Source organism: Peromyscus californicus, unplaced genomic scaffold, assembly GCF_007827085.1.
Source record: "Peromyscus californicus insignis strain IS unplaced genomic scaffold, ASM782708v3 Scaffold_7__1_contigs__length_154581171, whole genome shotgun sequence".
Taxonomy (NCBI): domain Eukaryota; kingdom Metazoa; phylum Chordata; class Mammalia; order Rodentia; family Cricetidae; genus Peromyscus; species Peromyscus californicus.
This window is the reverse complement of record NW_026294595.1, coordinates 30,541,163-30,554,438: the sequence shown is the minus strand read 5'-3', so window position 1 is coordinate 30,554,438 and position 13,276 is coordinate 30,541,163. Positions and strand designations below refer to the sequence as shown.

The 13,276-nt window shown below is 45.3% G+C and overlaps 1 protein-coding gene across 2 annotated transcripts in view; it reads left to right on the top strand.

The window, feature by feature from the left end:
• Positions 1 to 13,276, top strand: part of Cacnb4 (calcium voltage-gated channel auxiliary subunit beta 4) — a 263,294-nt gene that overhangs the window by 36,952 nt on the left and 213,066 nt on the right. The gene's annotated exons all lie outside the window — the stretch shown is intronic.

Here is a 13,276-nt window from a genome sequence, read left to right as displayed (position 1 = left end):
GTTAGACACTGTAATGAAAAGCCTGAGTTGCTGTTGTGTGCAGTTCTTACAGTCTTGTTTAGAACAGCTCCTGTTCTCCTGGTCCTTCTCCCTCTTCCTCGTGGGGGTGTATGTGAGCCGTGTGTCTTCTAACCATGCCTTCGAAATGGTTGCTGTTACCAGCCAAGGAACTTGCTAGAAGTGAACTTTCTTGGGAAAATGAGGGAATTATAGTCATTTTAAAAGTTGGAACACCTCTGGGTTTTAGCATATACAAGTTAGGATTACTATATAAGTAAAAATATACAGTAAACACCTATTTGTGCCAGGCACCTGGCACACAAAGGTAGGAACCAACCCTTGCCTTAAAGAGCTGGTTATGTGGGGGCTGGAGAGATGGCTCAGCGGTTAAGAGCACGGGCTGCTTTTCCAGAGCTCCTGAGTTCAATTCCCAGCACCCACATGGTGGTTCACAACCGTCCATAGTGAGATCTGGTGCCCTCTTCTGGCCTGCAGGTAAACATGCAGGCAGAACACTGTATACATGATAAATAAATAAATCTTAAAAAAAAAATAAAAGCTGGTTATGTGGTTCTGCAGGTGCACTGCTGTGTAGCAGCTTATTGGGAACTGAGGTTCAAGCTGCTTCTTTTTTAAGGTTTACTTTATTCCTAGGTGTGTGTGTGTGTGTGTGTGTGTGTGTGTGTGTGTGTGTGTGTGTGTGTGTGTGAGAGAGAGAGAGAGAGAGAGAGAGAGAGAGAGAGAGAGAGAGAGAGAGAGAGAGAGACTTAGTTTTTGTCAACCTGACATAAACCTAGACATTCCTTGGAAGAGAGAATCTCATCTAAGGAACTGTCTCCATCAGGCTGGCATGTGGCCATGTCTGTCAGGCATTTTCTTGGTTGCTGATTTAAGTGGGACGGCCCAGCCCACTGTGAGTGGTGCCATCCTGGGCAAGTGGGCCTGGGCTACATATAATAGGGGGCTGAGCATGTCAGGGGAAGCGGGCCAGCAGTGGCATTCTTCTATGGTCTCGCTTCAGTTCCTGCCCTGACTTCCCTCAGTATCTGTCTGTGATCTGGGCATAGTGACATGAGATAAACCCTTTCCTCCCCAAGTTGCTCTTCCTCATGGTGTTTATTGCAGCAACAGAAAGCAGATTAGGACAGAGTGTGTGTGCGTGTGCGTGCACGTGCGTGGAAGTGCCAATGGAGGTCAGAGGCATAGGATCTCCCTGGAGATGGAGTTACAGGTGTGTGTGTGTGTGTGTGTGTGTGTGTGTGTGTGTGTGTGTGTGTGTGTCTGTACGCATGATGCAGGTGCCAGTGGAGGTCGGATGCCATAGGGTCTCCCTGGAGATGGAGTTACAGGTGCGTGTGTGTGCACATGATGCAGGTGCCAATGGAGGTCAGAGGCATAGGATCTCCCTGGAGATGGAGTTACAGATGTGTGTGTGTGTGTATGTATGTGCACATGATGCAGGTGCCAGTGGAGGTCGGATGCCATAGGGTCTCCCTGGAGATGGAGTTACAGATGACTGAGAGACCACTGCTACAAGTAATGGGTCATTTGCAAGAGCAGTATGTGTTCCCAACCACTGAGCCGCCTCTCCAGTCCCAAAGACCAAGCTTCTTGATTTAATAGTGAGTGTGTGGTTTGCTGATGAATTATTTGTGCGGACAGGCATGCTTGAGTTTCTTGGCCTTCTACATAGAACTTTTTGGATTTTCTGACCTTGTTCCTTTGTATGCGTATAATATATTTTTTGTTATTTATATATTTATTTGAGGCAGACTCTCTTGCACTCATGGTATGCAAGTTAGAGGTCTCTTACCTCTAACTCCAGGGGTTACAAGAGTGTGCTGCCACACCCGACTTGCCTCCACGTGTTTGATACCATTGCTGACATGTGTAGAGCTGGCTGTTACAACGTTTTCTTTTCTTTCCCTTTAAAAATATTTTTATTTATTTTTTTGAGAATTTTGCACATGTATACAATATATTTTGATCAGACCCATCTTCACGCCTCCCTCCAGGTCTCCCTGAGCCCCCTGCCATATTCCTTTCCCAACTTTGTGATCTCTCTCTCTTTTAAAAAACATCTCACTGAGTCCAGTTCATGCTGCTCATGAGCATGTGGGTGTGAGGCCATCCACTGAGGCATGCATGGGTAATCTACCAGTGGCCACCCCTCAAAGAAAAGTGGCTCATCCCTCCCCCAGCAGCCACCAACTGTCAATAGCTCCTCAGCTGGGCTTAAGGCCTCAGGGGTGCCTCTCTACTCCAAACTGGAATTTTGCTTGGCTTGATCTTGTTCAGGTCTTGTGCGAATGGTCAAGTTGTAAGTTCATGAGTGCCATAGTCGTATCCACCTTCTACAGCAGTGCGTCTCATCCTTTCCTTACTGTCTTTCTGTCCCTCTTCTGCACTGTTTCCTGAGCCTAAGGGAAAGAGGTTAACATGCAGAGGTTCCACTGAGGCTGGGCACTCCCAGTCACCACTTCTCAGAACGTTAAGCAGTTAGGCGTCTCTGCACTGACTGCTGCCCTCTGCATAAAGAAGCTCCTCTGACCAAGGTTGAGAGCAGCATGGATCTATGAGTATAAATATTCAGAAGATAGTTTGACAACATGACCATTTGGCAAAATAACTATAGTGGGTTCCAACCGAAAGCCTACGACCTTTGGCCAGTTTTCAGTACCATGTGTTCATTTTGATGCATATTTATTATTTGAGGCATATGCACACATACTAGCTTAAAGTCTATTTAAGAATTCTGTTATGTCTACAAAAATAAAATTTAAAAATGAAAAGAGAACTGCAGATATAAAGGTTTTTTTCTGTGTTCCAGTGGGGTTCCTTGCACACGCAGAGCCGCCACCATGTTGGAGGTGTTAGATTTCTCTCTCTAGGGTTACACTCATGACTACCACAGATGTGAAGCTTGAGATGTTTGGGTCACATCAGTGCAATCTTAGACACAGGCCGACCTAAACTGGCCTCTGTGTGTGGCTGTACTTTGAAGATTATCTTCCAAGCACTTCAGAACCCCGTTCCAGTACTCTGCCACCCAGAGGGTTTCTTACTGCCTTGTCTGCTGAAAACTATAATGATTCTTGAACAGAGCTGTGTTTGCAGACAGGTTTTGTTTGGCTCATGATTAAGGACAAAAAAAAAATATTTTGAATGACTGCCAAGATTCGAATGTTGGGGGCTCTGCGAAACAATCTGAATTTCCCACTTTTCTAGAAAACTTGTGAAGACTTGGCAAAACTGGCTCTTCATTCTGCTAGGGAGTCAGCGGTCTGTAGATAATCAGTGCTGCTGCTTCCAGAGTGGAATCTGCCCTCTTGGTCCTGGGAACTCACCCACCAATGTCCGAAACCTCCAATAGTGCCTCCTTTTATGATACCTGTGTGTCTCCTGTGGGATTTAAGTGTTTTGTTTTTTATTTTTTAATCTAAACTTTCCAAGTGATCAATAACCTTTTCAAGGTTAACAGAGCGTTCTTGAGATTAAATGACAGGCAGGGGACATTCAGATGCCACCATGTGACACATACTTCTTAGCTGACTTATTGGCTCAGAGCTCTAGGCCCTTGATCAAGCACCCTCTCTGAAGTTGACCTATGCAGTGTGATCTACTGTTTAACTCCTAAAGTGAGAGTGCTGGCCTTGGCCATTTCCTAACCGTGGGGCTTTGGACTGTGTTTAAGTAACTGTGCCCTGCCTCAGTTTCTTCACTGGCAAAATGGAGATCATAATAAGTGACATGACCAGGCACATAATCAGCGTTTACTATGTGCTGGCTGTTATCATTAATTAACAATTTCTTTTACTGGGTATTTAATAATGATTATGCAGAGGTTTGCAACCGTGAAGAGAATATCTAAATTGTTAAGAACAGTGAATCCTCCAGTGTGGAACAATCTATGCCAGTCAGTGCACTCAGAGTTAGCTAATCTCAAGTGTGTGTGCATGAAATCCCAGTGGCATTCCATTGAGACCAAAGATGAGTCCAGCCTCTTCTCCCTTAGGGGTCAGGGATGGCTTAATGTGGAGCAGCCCAGGGAACTGCCTCTGCCCTGGCCTCCCTCACCCTCCTTGACACATCTGCTGATCTTTCTCTGCATAACTGGCTGGCCCACACCCTCCTGCTGATCTGAGTCCTAAGGCACTTGGGGGCACTTGTCCCCAGACTGGTATGCTAATTTTGGAGAAGTGTTAGCTTTCTGTCTAAATTTGTTCACAGCTCACACCTCACATCTTGTCTCCTGTTTCCTTCCTAATTTGTCAGCATGTAGGTCTGCGCAAAACCACACTTGGAGGAAGTTCCTTCTCCTCCTCCTGTGTCCCCAGCCAAATGCCTGCAGTCTGTCCTTGGCCAAGGCACAGCCTCTTCTGGGCCCTGTTGCATGAGGCAAAGAGCAGCTCCTGCGAGGGGCAGCTCCGTGCTTGCTCCGTGCTTGCTCTCTGCTTCTTGAGAGTCTCTTCCACCTTTAGAGAGGGTTGATGCTGCCTTTTGTCCACTTTGCTTAGCATACATCCTGCTCTGTGCTCCATGCCAGACTGTTGTGCACCACCTTGTCTGGAGGGATGTATGTGTCTGTTACAAGTGCTATTCTTGGGAGTTATTTATTTATTTATTTATTTATTGTGTGTGTGTGTGTGTGTGTGTGTGTGTGTGTGTGTGTGTGTGTGTGTGTGTATGCATGCTTGCGCACATGCGCATGGATCAAATAATGAAGGAAAACTTGTCGGAATTGGCTGTCTCTTTCTACCGTGTAGAGCCTGGGGATTGAATTCTATTGCACGAATCCTAATTGGTTTTAATAAAAACCCAGAGCCAGATATCAGGGTGAAAGCTGAAAGATCAGAGAAACAGAGCAGGCCACAGCCACCATCTCTTACCTCACCAACTCCTCAGCCTGAAAGAGCCTCCTGCTCTATATTCCTTTCTCTGCCCAGCCTTATCACTTCCTGTTTCAACCTTCCTTGTGCTGGGATTAAAGGTGTGTGATCCTAAGTGCTGGAATTAAAGGTATGTGCCACCCCTGCCTGGCTGTTTCTCTTTTAGACTGGATTAATCTCAAGTAGCCCAGTGTGGCCTTCAGCTCACAGAGATCCAGACAGATCTCTGCCTCTCAGAGTGCTAGGATTAAAGGTGTGTGCCACCACTGCCTGGCCTCTATGGCTAACTCTGTGGCTGGCTCTGTCCTCTGATCTTCAGGCGAGCTTTGTTTCTTAGATTACAAATATATCACCACAGAGCTCAGGTCTTCAGCCTTTGGTGGCCCATGTGGTGGTGGTTTAACACGACCTTCCTCCACACACATGGCGCAGATCATAGAGGAATGATGCTTTAGAAAGTGAAATAGCCTTTAAGAGTTGGTAGTGAAGCACTGGTCAGTCTTGGTGCGGAGACTTATGGGGTACGGGGGTTCATAGCATCTTGGCTTCCCAGTAGTACATTCTCTGTCTTATTTTTACTATCTGTCATGATGTATTAGGAGTTCCAAATGAGGGCCTGTGCTTATTTGTTGGGCACAATGAAAAGAATAGCTGACCAAAAATGTAGGACAATTTCCTCAAATACTAGAGACCAAAAAGTGAATGTATTTAGTTGGTCTGAAGTATTTCCTGAAAATGAATTGCTTAGGGTATTAGAAATCGTCCTAATTGGTATTTTTATGGCCATTCTTTTTGTTTTTCTCAGAGCTGAGGACTGAACCTAGGGCATTGCTCTTGTTAGACAAGCCCTCTACCCTTGAACTCAATCCCCAACCCTTTACGGTCATTCTTTGTTCTGCTGGTTGAGACAGTGCAGCTTCCTCTGCAACCATTTGTATTTTCCTTCATTCAGCCTGCAAGGAGACTTGAGCAAGGGACTCATGCAGCCTCGATGTCATGTACTGCCTAAGCTCCTCCTGATTCACACAGCTTTTCAGAGACTCAAATAAACCTTCTTAGTTAAAGTTGCTTTTAAAAGTAAAATGTGATAGATATAGGAGCCATTTTTCACTTTATAATATCTATCTAGTAAATATTCAATTAGTAATCTTTTTGCTAAGTGGAGATATGAATTAACTCTTTGCTCTTTTTAAATACAGTTTCAAATGCTTTTGACTAAAAAGTGAAACATATTCACTCAAAACATCTGAGATGCTATGAATTATTAATGTTTTGGTGTATAATCCACATTTTCTGTGCATATGTACATAGAGAGGAAAGCGTGTTGGATAGCAATTTACATATTTCATTAGCTGCTCTTTTCATATGACCATATGCACCTTCCCCATCAACCACTGTTAATACAGATGTGTAGAAGAACCATGGTTTGCTTGACTAGCCCCTGTTGCTGAATATTTGGTTTTCAATGTTCTACTTGTACAAGTGATGTTGATGTTTTATTTTCGTATGATAAATTCCTAGAATTCAAATTCCTGGGCAATTGAATCCAAATCTGACTGTAACGTACCCTCATCCCTCGCCTCCTGTTGTGGGTCATGGAATATCTAGTAATTCAGATCATATGCCTTTCAAAAGATAACTCTGCTTTGAGGTGCACAGCGTCCTATAGCATTGGATTTATCAGAGCAGTGGTTTTTCTCTAGATCCCAATCCAAGGAGTTAGTTATTTGAAATATCTGAGAACCTTATTATCATACAATTTCCTTGTAGTCCAGCACAGTGATTCTCCTGCGAATTAATAATGCATTAATAATTCATTTCAAACGTGAATCTTTTAGTGTAATCATAGTATGTAATGAACATTCAGCAAACATTTATCTAACCCATACTGCTTAATCAGCTACGTACTGTTTTGTAACGCTGTAAAGATGAATAAAACTCAGTAATTTTTTCTGACAGACTTAGTTTAGTGGGAGAAACAGATGTGGAAGCAAATAATTTTAAAACATGCCAGGTTTTATTATATTTTCCTGTGTCCTTTGGAAGAAACAGTACTCTCTTCCTACTGCCTACCCCACTGGAAAATAGGGAGAAGAATGGGGTTTCTTGGGTCTTCCATTGGTCAGGCTAGTTCCGAATCTCTGTTGAAGTTTGTATGTGTGTGTGTGTGTATTTTAGAGAAGGAGAGAGAGGGAGGGAGGGAGGGAGAGAGAGAGAGAGGGAGGGAGGGAAGGAGGGGGAGAGAGAGAGAGAGAGGATTTTCACTAGCTAAATCCTGTTCAATATTGAGTTTTGTGTTTTTAGGACTGTAATTTTAATGTCTCATTTGTTCTTTATGTCAGTTATCTGTTGTTGCACGAATAACACACTGTCTCACAATTTCCATGGCCTTGGAGGCTGAGTATGGCTGATCTAAGTCCTTTGAGTCACCTGCAGTCACAAGGCTGCATCAAACAGGGTGTCATCTAGGACTAGAATGTCATCTGAAGACCTATGGAGGGAAAACTTGCTTCCAAGCTCACTTTGGGGGGTTGTAGCAGGATGCATTTACTTCAGGTCTGGTAGACTGACGGGTTTAATTCTTCCTGACTGGGCTGGAGACCAGCCTCCAGCTCCTTGAGCAATTGACCAGCCTCCAGCTCCTTGAGCAATTGACCAGCCTCCAGCTCCTTGAGCAGAATGCAAGCTGCAGTCTTGCAATCTGATCACAAAAGTAAGGTCTCTCCATGCTGCCCTGTCTTATTGATTAGAATCATATTACTCAAGGGCAGGAGGTTATCCAAGACCAGTGATTGACAGGAAGCAAGGCACAGGGGCTGCCACAGGCTACCCAGCATAGATTTCAGTGGAAGTCAGCAAAGGGCATTCAGGTTCTTGTTTGTGGCAGTAGGAAATGGCCACAAGATATAGAGCTAAGGATTCGAACTCAGTGAAGGATCTACAAGAATGAGCACCCCCCTCTCTATTCATCCTCTAGGTCAGTGGTTCTCAACCCTCCTAATGCTGTGGCCCTTTAATGCAGTTCTTCATGTCGTGGTGACTGCAACCATAAAATTGTTTTCGTTGCTACTTCATAACTGTAATTTTGCTACTGTTATGAATCCTAATGTAAACATTTGTGTTCTCAAATGGTCTTAGGCAACTCCCGTGAAATGGCCATTTGGCGCTAAAGGGGTCGAGACCCCACAGGTTGAGAACCACTGCTCTAGGTGCTTCAGAAACCTTGGGTGAGCATTGGACTTTCTTCCAGGCTGGAACAGGGGTGCAAGCCAAGGATAACTGAACCATCAAGGGCAGTGTGGTTCCGTTCGGGTTAGAATCACGATAGAACTGGGAGTGAAAGGCAAGGCTCTCACTCTGGTGTCTGTTAATTACCTGGGGAAGTTGGGGAGGCTGACTGGGGAGGTGGTGTCTGGGTCTTCTGCTCTGTGGAGAAGGAAATATACTCTGGAACACAAGTCTTTTCAGTAGCCCTCGCTTTTGTGATCAGAAAACTCTGAGACTTGGCTGTATGAAATAGTGGACATGATGCAGCAAGCAAGCTGAAGAAATACTTGGGGCATGAAATCTCTGGATCAGTAATTTCTGAACGGTCGTGTATATTGATGGGTGAGCCAGTTGATGAAGGGGAGGGCGGTGTGCTAGGATGTTGAGCTATGGGATGTCAGGTCCACGATGCCTTACGTTCTGTCTGCTCTCACTTGCTGGGTGCCTCTATGGCTCTTTGTCACCTCCCCTCTCCCTCCTCCTCTGTAGTCAAGGTTAGAGATTTCCAAGGTTGCAGTTTCTCTGACACCCATTATTTGTCTTGGCAATGACTTCTTAGTTATCTTCCTCTCTCAGAACCAGAGGGGGAGATCACCTTTCCGAGGCTTCAGAGTTATTTTAAAGATTGATTAACAATTCTGACAGCCTTGGCTTCCCAGCCTAAGTAATAGCCCAGGGGCTAATCAGAGAGCAGCGGGAAGCAGTGGAGGTGTGAAAGCCTCTTGTCCTTTAGGCCTGTGGGCTGTGTCTCCATAGTGAAGGAGTCTGGCAGGAGAGACCCTGCTGTGATAGGAGGAAAGAAATGGTGGCTGACAAACACGCCTGGAAAAAGCTTACTTAAAAGGATCTGGCTCTAAGGTATGACACCAACGCACAGGTAACCAAAGAAAATAGAGGGAATATAGAAGTCATCAAAATTAAAAATTTGGGCTGGAGGTGTAGCTCGGCATAAACGTGCATGCCTAATAGTCACAGGCCTTGGGTACTAACCCCAGCCTAAAATGAATGAATAACTAAGTAAATAAATAAATGTTAAAAACCCTTGTGTCTCAAAGGGACAGTAACAAGAGAGTGAGAAAACAACGCACAGAATAGGCATAAAGTTTGCAAATGCCCTATCTGAAGAATTCTACGGTGCAATAACAAAAAGGTGAGTAGCATCTCAAAATAAGCAAGGATCTGAATCACCTACAGATCAAACCCAGGATGGGATATAGCTTTAAACCAGTAGGCTGTTGTCAATAACAAAGAAGGTAAGTTAGAGAAGAATGTGGGGAAGTTGGAATCCTTATCCTTGGCCATGAGGAGTGTGAAATGGTGCAGCTGCCTCGCAAGAGTCTGGCTCTTGTCCAGGAGTTTAAATGCACCATTACCTTATGACCTAGCAGCTCTACTCTTAGGTACAAGAGAAATGAAAGGCTGTGTCCACACGTGAGTCTATAGGAGATGTTTATCGTAATAATAAACAAGCCAACCCCTTCAGCTGAGGAATGGGTAAATAAAGTAGGGTCTAAAGTAAAAAGCAGCTTTTCCCTTCTGTTCTCACAGTCATTCCAGACAACTTCTGACCCAACTCGTGGCAAGTGCCCCTCTCCACTGAGCAGTCATATCGGCCCATGTCTATTCTTATAAAGGTGCTACAACAGTCACCTGTCTCTATGGATTCAAGTTTCAGCATGGGAATTGTGGGGCATTTATAATTGTTTGGTCTATAGAAAGGGTCCTTTATTCTAAATATTCTAAAATTGACTTTGATAATGGCTCCACAGGTTTGCAAATATGCTAAAACCATTGAACTATTCATTTTAAGTGATTAGATTGAATGGTATGTGAATAAAGCTGCCACTCTCCCCAGAGAAGTTGATAGTAAAATGTCCCAGAGGAGTCAGGGCTGCAGGGATGGGCATGGGCAGGGACATTGGTGGTAAATTCCCTCCAAGTCACCTGCTTTTCACTAGGTTATTCTGGCGGGGGGGGGGGGGGGGGGCTTTTGTTTTTGAGAAGTGAGTGTGTCTGCAGTTTGCTTTGCTTCTCCTACTAGACCTGGCCCCATTAAGAAAGCAGTGAACATTAGTGGAATGTTAATGATCTGAACTACATTAACTCCCCATCTGGCTGTCACTCTCCAGGAGGCTCTTTCTATTTGATTGTGACTGATTAGTTTTGTTCCCATTCGTTTGTGCTGATGTGGCTGTTTGTCTGGGGTTTGCTTTCAGCATCCGGGCTCCCAGAGAGCCCTCCATTACAGGAGATGCTGTCTCTAACAGTAATAATGCTTCGGATGGGCCAGTGGAGGGTGAGGTTGGAGGGCACCATCTGGGATGGAACTGATTGCCTCTCAGTGATAGTCAGGAGACTCAGGGCAGCATGTTACTTTGGAAAGCCACTTGCTTGGCACACACGGGAGACTGAACCTGTAGCCTTCATTCAATTTGCTACACCCTGAAGTCCTGCCAGCCTGGCTAGGATGCGTGGACACAGCTCAGGCAGGGGTTCTGCGAGTCGAGTCTCTGTACAGGAGCCTTGTTGTTCCAGAAACAGTTACTCGCGAGCACATCACGGACTCTGGTGCTCAGTTGAGCTTTCTCTTCTTAGGTACATAGTGGGCCCTTGTCAAGCCAGCATGGTCATAACTAGGGTCCCCTAGGTGGAATAGAATTTTTTTTCCCCCTGATTTCTTACCTCCTAAAGCGGGGTCTTAGGTTACTACTGGATAAGTCCTCCATCTACACACAGAAGCTTCAGAACACACTTAGTCCAGCTTTCCATAGATTTGAATAAAAAAATTTGAATAAGAAGTATCTAGGGCTGTGCTGCTGACCTGTGGGTGGGAGAGGGAGAAGGATAAGAGAGGAGAGGTCGGAAAGGAAGGAACAAGGAAAAGACAAGCCGGAGACAGTGAGGGGGAGGGTCACCATTAGACCGCTAATGAGGGGAAGAAATGAAGGGCTCTGGCAGATGCAGGGAGCAAAGGTGGAGTGGCCAGCCAGAAGATGGCGCAGGGGGCAAAGAGCAGTCACGGGGTTGGTACCCAGTGCTGGGCCACAGACCTGCCACCCTGTTTTCTCTATACCCCAAAGGAATAAGAGAACAGAAATTGGTAAAAGAACATTGGTTAATTTACAGATTTATAGCTTGGCCAAGTAGCTGAGATCGGGCTGTCCACTGCTCATGTCCTGGAGGATTGCCCAGGCCAAGAAGAGAGTGGGAGAGGAGGCAGCCGCTGGGGCGCCAGCCCTGCGGCCTCTCTTCAGTTGGGAGTCTGTATTTCAGGCTCTAATGGAAGCCGGTTGGTTTCTCTTTGGATTGGGGTCTTGATCGCCACCTGCTGGTGGCTCCTCTTGGATTGCCTGCAGGTCCTCTGGAGCAGTGGAGGAGAGTTCAGATGGGTTCTTAACGGTGGTGGATGAGGGGTGGAGGGCCTCTCTACCCTACTTGTTCTCAACTGGAGTGATATTGCTCTCCAGGGGACTTCGAGAAGTATTTGGAGACATCTCTGATTGTCACAGGTAGGGGGTGTTCCTGGCATACTGTGCATAAAGATGAGGATGTCCTACACTCTCAGTACACAGGTAGCTCTCCCATGACAGAGAGCTGGCCAGCCCAAGGATGTCAACCCAAGATGAAGCAACCCAGTACCACCTGAATCTCGTTTAAGCTCAACACCTGCAGCCCAGACAGCCAGAAACCCTTTTTCCTGATTGGGTGGCAGCACCTGGAGACAGTTCAGTTTAGGTGCCTGATCCAGCTCAGGCAAAAAGGCTTGAGCCGATAACCCAGCTTTTCTGAGTTAATTATATTAATTTTAAAAAAAAACAAGGTTTGATGAAAAGTAGACAGAATTCTCTTGCTTTCTCTGTTTGCAGATCAGCAGGCATATCTTACCTGCTCCCTTAAGAGACTTCTCTGCCTAGGGGAGCAGGCTCACAAGGCAGAAATGAGAGCCTCCAGTGGTCTATGCCTGACACTGACTGGGTCTAACCCCATGGGTCATGGGAGAAATAAATGAGGGAGGAAATGAGTGTGAGATTGGAAGGTAAAAGGCAGATTTTTTTTTAAGAGGGCAAAATAGATTGTCCTGTTTGCAGCAGCCGAGCTGCAGTAAGCCACAGCTGTAGGGAAGAAATTATGGAGAAACGATTATCATCTTAGCGATTGTTCTGTGAAATTGCTCCAGGCCAGAGGCACTTGCTGTAACAGTTTTATAATGTAACCTCTCTTTACCCTGCTGAGCCATGGAGCATGCCTGTGTTTCTAACAATGTAACAGCCTTGGCTGTTGTTTCTGCCTCTGCTCATGCCTGAGAAAATAGGTGCCCTGTGTTCTGGGACATTCTAGTCTCTCCTGAATGGACCTTCCCTGTAGTATAAAGATACAGTTACATAACCAGTTACCAGGTAACACAGCCTCTCTTTTCTTCCTACCACTTGTTACTCTTTTTCTGGTCCATTAAAAAAGTGAGCTCAAGTTCATCATATTTATGACTTGATTTCTTTTTCCATGCTGCAATCGCAGTTGCTATTAAAGAAAATGTTTTGATACTTTCATATGCTCTCAGCTACTCTGAAGTTCAAGACCTGTTGATTTCAAATCTGCCTTCATTATAGTTGTTATTATTATTTTAGATTTATTGATTTATTATATATACAGTGTTCTGCCTGCGTGCATATGTGGACACCAGAAGAGGGCACCAGATCTCATTATAGATGGTTGTGAGCCACCAGGTGGTTGCTAGGAATTGAACTCAGGACCTCTGGAAGAGCAGCCAGCAGCCAGTGCTCTTAACCTCTGAGCCATCCCTCCAGCCCCCTATTGTTGTTATTATTTTTAAAGACAAGGTCTCACTATGTAGCCCTGGTTGGTCTGGAACTTACTATGTAGACCAGGCTAGCTCCAGACTTGTAAGAGCTCTGCCCGTCTCTGCCTCCCCACTGCTGAGATTGAAGGTGTGCACCACCTCACCTGGCTACAGTTCATCTACCAGGACTTTTTATCCTCTATGTTTGAGATTCCGTCCCAACGCTGGGGGAAAACCTGGTCTAGCTCCTCCTCACCTGTGTGTTTTTACTCTTCAGTGAGTCTTGGAGTGTTTGACGCATCCTCGAGTGTGCCAGCCTTCT